This window comes from Mastomys coucha, unplaced genomic scaffold (genome assembly GCF_008632895.1).
Source record: "Mastomys coucha isolate ucsf_1 unplaced genomic scaffold, UCSF_Mcou_1 pScaffold12, whole genome shotgun sequence".
Classification (NCBI taxonomy): Eukaryota; Metazoa; Chordata; class Mammalia; order Rodentia; family Muridae; genus Mastomys; species Mastomys coucha.
This window is the reverse complement of record NW_022196894.1, coordinates 12,175,850-12,183,118: the sequence shown is the minus strand read 5'-3', so window position 1 is coordinate 12,183,118 and position 7,269 is coordinate 12,175,850. Positions and strand designations below refer to the sequence as shown.

Below are 7,269 nucleotides of genomic sequence, written 5' to 3'. Positions count from 1 at the left end.
GCCTCGAACTCAGAAATCTGCCTGTCTCTGCCTCCCAAGTGCTGGGATTAAAGGCGTGTGCCACCATGGCACGGCCATTAGTCAATTCTTGATTGTAGAGCATAAGCCATTGGTATTCTGTTCAGGAAAATTTCCCCTGTGCTCATGTGTTCAAGGCTTTCCCCCACTTTCTCTTCTACTAGATTCCATGTTATCTGTTCTTATGTGGATGTCCTTGATCCACTTGGACTTGGGGTTTGTACAAGGAGATAAGAATGGATCAATTTGCATTCTTCTACATGCTGACTGCCTGTTGAACCAGCACCATTTATTAAAAATGCTGTCTTTTTTCCAGTGAATGGTTTTAGCTCCTTTGTTGAAGGTCAAGTGACCATAGGTGTGTGGGTTCATTTCTAGGTCTCAATTTAATTGCATTGATCTATCTGCCTGTCACTGCACTAATACCATGCAGTTTTTATCACTATTGCTCTGTAGTACAGCTTGAGGTCAGGGATGGTGATTCCTCCAGAAGTTCTCTTATTGTTGAGAATAATTTTTGCTATTCTGTTTTTTTTGTTGTTGTTGTTATTCCAAATTAATTTGAGAAATGCTCTTTCTAACTCTATGAAGAATTGATTTGGAATTTTGATGGCAATTGCATTCAATCTGTAGATTGCTTTTGGCAAGATGGCCATTTTTACTATATTAATCCTGCCTATCCAATAGCATGGGAGATCTTTCCATCTTCTGAGGTCTTCAATTTCTTTCTTCAGGGACTTGAATTTCTTGTTATATAGATGTTTCACTTGTTTGATTAGAGTCACACCAAGATATATGATTTGTGATTATTGTGAAGGGTGTCATTTCCCTAATTTCTTTCTCAGCCTGTTTACTCTTTGAGTATAGGAAGGCTGATTTGTTTGAGATAATTTTGTATCCAGCAACTTTGCTGAAGTTGTTTATCAGTTGTTTATCTGGTGGAGTTTTTGGAGGTCACTTAAGTATACTATCATATCATCTACAAATAGCCATATTTTGACTTCTTCCTTTCCAATTTGTATCCCTTTGACCTCCTTTGGATGCCAAATTGCTCTGGCTAGGACGTTGAGTGCTATAATTGAATAGGTAGGAAAAGAGTGGGCAGCCTTGTCTAGTTCCTGCTTTTAGTCAGATTGCTTCAAGTTTCTTTCTATTTAGTTTGATGCTGGCTACTGGCTAGCTGTATATTTCTTTTACCATGTTGAGGTATGGACCTTGAATTACTGCTCTTTCCAAGACTTTTAACATGAATGGATGCTGAATTTTGTCAAATGCTTTCTCAGTATCTAATGAAATGATTGTGTGGTTTTTTTTTCGAGTTTATTTATGTAATTGCTTTTGTTGATGGATTTCTTTATATTGAACCATCCCTGCATCCCTCGGATGAAGCTTATTTGATCATTTTGGATCATTGTTTTGATGTGTTCTTGGCTTTGTTTTGCAAGAATTTTACTGAGTATTTTTGCATGGATATTCATAAGGGAAATGGTGCGAAGTTCTTTTTCTTTGTTTAGTCTTTGTGTGGTTTGGGTATAATCGTAATTGTGTCTTCATAGAACAAATTGGGTATTGTCCCTTCTGTTTCTCTTTTGTGGAATACTATGAATAGTATTGGTAGTAGGTCTTCTTTGATGGTATAATAGAATTCTGCACTAAACTCATTTGGTCCATGGCTCTTTTTGATTGGGAAACTTTTTTCTCTCTCTCTCTTTTTCTTTTCTTTTCTTTTCTTTCTTTTTTTTTTTTTGGCAGTACAAACTCTAGTTTGTTTCAGTGTCAACAATGGGTTAGCAGTCAAACAAAACAAAACAAAAAATCAACTAAAACCAAAACAAAACAAAAACCCAAACTCTACCCAGGGTTACAGAAGTCTCTACAGGGAGGTTAAGGACTCAGCTGCCAGGTGTAAACATCAAGGATCCATGGCAAGCACTGGCAGGATAATGAGTTAGGAAGCTGCAGCCTGGTGGTGGTGAGGGCCAGATTTCACATAAGGTTATTGATAGCCTGAACCTGCTCAAGCCATCTCAATGAGTAGCTTCACTCTGTCCACCACCATCTGCACCAGCTCTGTCTCCGAGAAGCCCAGGCAGTCAGCGTTGGAGACATCAAAAACTCCACGGACAGCAGTGGTGTCCACAACACCTATGCCTTGATTCTGAAGCTGCAGCCGCTTGAGCACCTCCGAGAATTTCTCGTGCTTTCCCAGGTGGGGCAGCTTGATGTGCGCACTTGCGCACCTGTCTGGAGTCCAGTGCCCAGGATGGATGGCCATGTGAGGATGTAGCTCAGGTGAGGGTTCCACATGAATTCATAGTTCTTGGATTTGAAGAGAGTTTCAGTCAGAGTGAGGCCAGTTCAGAATCGCGCGAACACTTCCTTCGTGTTGTACCCCTTCTCCATGGAGATGACCCGCAGGTGATCCTAGTTCCTTGATTCACACCAGGAAAGTCTTATTGTCATTGTGCCATATGTTGTTAGTATTCTGCCAATCGTGGGCCATGCCAGAGGCCAGCAGCAGAGGTGACCCATGCTTGACGAAGAGGAAGTGGTCGTCAATGAGATGCTGCTGTTCTGCCTCGGTCATGCTTTTGAGCATGTAGTACCTGCCAGACATGTCACCATCTAGGCTTTACAGGGCTTCTACTGCCAGTGCGGGGCAGGGTGGGGGGGGTTGGGGGAAAGGGGTGGGGGAGAGTGGACAGAAGTCCCAGGTGCTGCGGCCTGTGCATACCTGCGAGCTCAGCACGTAGTTGGGGTAGTCATTGCTGCCCTGCAGATTGTCTGGGTTGAGGTCAGTCTTGTGCTCATCACTGGGCTGGTAGCCAGTCCTCAATAATGGGGTCAAAAGGGCCCTTGAATTAAGTCGTAATTCTCCTCCTTGCCTGCCACTGTCATGCCCAATGGGTGGCTCGAATTGTCAGTCTGAATGGCGTCCTCCAACACAAGCGGTTTGCTTGGCATGCACTTGGCACGGAGCTCAGCCTACAGCTTGGAGGTCACCACCTGTGCCACAGTTCTCCGTGTCCAGATCCAGCCTGGAGAGAGCTGGTCTCCCAAGAGTGCTGACATACCTGAAAACACAGGCGAGACCAGCACTTCTACTGAAATACCTGGCCCAAGAGGGACCCACCCAGAGCCATCAGGACACAGGAACCAAGGAACAGCTGGGGACAGGGTCCTTCCAGTTTCCATCTGTGCCCTGGAGCTGACCCTGTGCCACAGCTCTCCATACCCAATTCCTCCTGGAGAGAAATGGTCTCCCAGGAGTGCTGACTCATAGGCTTATAGGAGGACAAGCCACAGTCAGAGATCATAAGACCAGCTAACACCACTGGATTTTGTTTCTTCTTTCATTCAACCAGCCTAAGCCTTTTGACTGGAGAATGAGGATGCAAACAATTTGAAATGTGTGTTTGTTGCAGGCATCATGTTGATATTTGCTGTTGTTTGTATTCTTGGTGGTGCTTTGAGTTTCAGTAATTATAGCTGTAGTTTTGTATTCATTTTTAAAGTTGCTTGGCTATATTCATTCTTCTCTTCAACTTGAACTATGAAGAAGAGGATGAGCTGAGTTCCCTGCAAATGGCACTCTCCTCCCTGTTGATTTGCTTGCAGGTTGTATAGTACTCTCCATGTCCTTCCTGGTAGACTTTTGACAATGTATCTATTTTTAAATCATTTATGTTTTTTTTCAGTAACCCCTCATTTAAATTCCTTTAATTCAAAAAAAGTTTAATGGTTCATCTAGTTGGACATTGATGGAATCTGCCCTCCAGTATGTAGTCAGTTCCCTATTTTGTGTGAATATATGCTTGCTCATGTTTTCCCAAGAGTAGGGTCACACGGCAATGTACAGAATGGAAGACTGCAGCTGTTGTGTCTATGCAGACTTCTCACTGACTTCAGTGACCTGTTAAGTCAGAGACAGCAGAGATGCCACATACTGAGGTCCTAGCTTTGCCTAAGTTATAACTGCAAAGCTCAACAATGCAAATCCAGGCAAAGGAGCTCATTCACTATAAAGTTCATTGTTAAATCATATGGAGAAATTTCACAGGAGATAGATGGACTACTGTGTGATTAACCCAAACTCTTTGTTCTGCGAAGGTGTTAGAGAATAGAGGTTCCATAGCAATGTGAGTTTGTCAAATATTGGGTTGAACTAGCTAAATAATTTTTTTCAGTTTTTTTTTTTTTTTTTAGATATTTTCTTTATTTGCATGTAAATTTCTCCTTTCCCAGTTTCCCCTCCAAAAAACAAACAAACAAAAACAACAAGAACAAACCTCTGATGCCTCCCCCCCTCCCCATGCCTGCCACCCCACCCTTTCCCACTTATTGGCCCTGGCATTCCCCTACACTGGGGCACAGAACATTCACAGGGCTGAGGTTCTCTCCTCCTATTGATGGTCGAATTTGCAATCCTCTACTATACACATGCTGCCAGAACTATCAGACCCACCATGTGCAGTCCTTGGTTGGTGGTTGAGACCCTGGGAGCGCTGAGGGTACTAGTTAGTTCATATTGTTGTTCGTCCTAAGTGGCTGCAAACCCCTCAGCTCCATGGGTTTTTAACTGTAGGATTTCTCCAACTATTCTTAGAGAATGTGTACTGGGCTTTCAAGATGTAACTGTTGCTTGCAAGGACTTCCAACATTAATATAGTGCAGTTCTTCTGTGGTTTTGTTGGTAGATTGAGTTAGTATGTGGACTCTGAAGTCAGTATGCCTGTTTGAACTAAGGATCTCTCTCTAAAGACCCAGATGGTATTGGAGTTCATATTTCCAAGTTTCAGTTTACTTGTTTATAAAAGGAGTGTAATAATTGCATTTATGATATATGGCTAATTAGTTGTGGAAACATGACATTTATTACAAAGCCTTGGAAACCATTAAAGATTAACAAGTTATCCATGTAGACCATCTTTCAGAATGAGTGGTGCATGGTAGATACTTTTCAGAATTTTAGCTGGCATTTCTGACTGAGGTAGTTACCATTATTCTAACTAGAAAGCTCCCAAGGAATGTTCTCAGATGATTAAGAAACTGATGATATGGGTGAATGTGTGATGTGAATTTGCATAATTAGTTTTACATAAACAAGCAAGTCAATTTCTTGAGAAAATCTAGATACAGATGCTGCTCTAGCAATCCTTAGCTGAAGCCTGACACATTCCCCCGCCCTGAGCTTTTCTGTCAGGAGAGTTCATATATCCCTCGAAGTTTAGGTAAGTCTAAGTGAGGTCTTCAGTGACTCATGGGTTATGGCTTTTCAGCTAACAGAGCACCAAAAGAGGCAGAGGTATGCTGTGAACTGCTCCAGGCTCCCAAACAACCCTGGCTCTGTCTTTGGTAGCTGATAGTGAAGCTGTCACTTGGTTAAATGGCTTGATTGTTTCTGCAGTGGCAAAATGGAAGGAATTGTCTTTTTATGGAGACAGCATTGTAAAAGTAAGGTGTGAAAAGACAGCCAAAATTTTCCATTTATCTCTATCTATCTATCTCTCTATCTATCTATCTATCTATCTATCTATCTATCTATCTATCTATCATCTATCTATCTATCTATCCATCTATCTATTGCAAAGCAGAAGTGTTTAAAGCAATGGTATGGAGTTGACTGACTACTTCCTGATATAAAGGGGCTATCCTGTGATGGAACATGAGCTGGACTAGTACTAATATAAGAACATAAAAGCTGTATCTTAAACATAACCAGCTTCTTTTTCACCCTAAAGCTTTATAGTCTTGGATGTCTGTAGATTCTTTCTATTTTGGCCATCTCACTTAGAATTCTATGGCTCTGTATTTTAAAATAGACTAAAAGAAGTATTCACATGTAAACAAAGAACTTTGCTCTAGTTTATGTGTATATTTCCAAATTCTGTGGAAAAATTATACCTCATTTAATTTCATTTTCAATTTGGTCAAAAATGGACCAGTTGCTACATAAAGAAGAGTAATAGTAACAAAGTTTTATTTATATAGCAAGATGAACTTGAATCAGTGGTTTGATAGGAAGCTATAAAAATCATATGTAGAACCCCAAAGTAATTCTACAATGAATTTAATGAATTTGAAGCAAAATTATAATTATCTAGTTTTTTCATGTGGAAGTTCTCCTTAAGCTTCTTGCACTTCATCGTACTCAGTGTTCTGAGAAGGACAAGCCCTGAATTCTCTTCAGCTAAGATGCATCTCAGCATTGTACATGCAAGAAGGAGCCCTGTGGGACAGGGGTAAGATTGCTCTCTCTGTTAAAGTGTGGGCTTGATTATTGTTTGCTGAAACAATGGTGTAATCCCCAGGCTCAGTGGCCCTCAGATATGTCCCAAGACTTCTATGCATATTTATTCTAGCTTCTCCATGTGCATCCTGTGGGAGATAGGAGCAAGAGAACTAAAATGTGAGTGCAGATGTCCATACTTTATGCCATGCCCTGAGTGATGTGATAAAGTTGAATGATAACTCTTATTTAGGAGGCTTGTGCCTTCTGCTAGAAATCATAGACGTTCACTTATAAAAAAGGAGGGGGTGTTATTTTGGCTCAAAGTTCCAGAGGCTTAAGTCCTTATCACTTTGTCCCTATTTGTTGGACCTGCAATGTCATAGTATATCATGTTAGGATCCTATGGTGGAAATATTTTTTTATATGTAACAAAAAACTTTTGCGATTATAATTTAATTACAGTATTTCTCCCTTACCTTTCCTCCTTCCAAATACTTCCATGTGTCTCTATGCACTCTCCTTCAAATTCATTGCTTCTATTTTCACTAATTGCTATTGCATGCTCATATGTATAGAAATAAATATTCTTGAATTTAACTTGTTTGGTCCATATGTTACCTATATGTTTGTTTTCAGGGATGGAAGTTTGTCATTGGACAGCCAATTCATGTGCAAGTCCCTGGAGAAGTAAAAGTCACCTCTTTTACTTCCTTAGTTTCTTAGTTCTTTTCTTAGTTTCCTATAGTTCTTTGTGTAGGATTTAGGGCTTGTAGGTCCCCACTCGCATCCTCTTCCACTGACAAGCAGTTTGGCATGTTCATTGATGTGCTTTTAGTTCACCTCATGTTTGAGAAGTCATGCTGGTGAGACTTTATGGGTATAGCTTCTGATATTACTAGGAAACAATCTCACAACAAAGTCCACAATCCCGTGGCTCTTAAAATCTTTCTGCCACCGAATGGCTGAGAAGCACCTAAAGAAATGTTCAACATCCTTAGTCATCAGGGAAATGCAAATCA

General features: G+C 40.8%; 1 pseudogene; it reads right to left on the bottom strand.

The window, feature by feature from the left end:
* Positions 1–2,004: 2,004 nt before the first annotated feature.
* On the bottom strand, positions 2,005–6,369 carry LOC116086235 (annotated as a pseudogene).
* Positions 6,370–7,269: the final 900 nt, after the last annotated feature.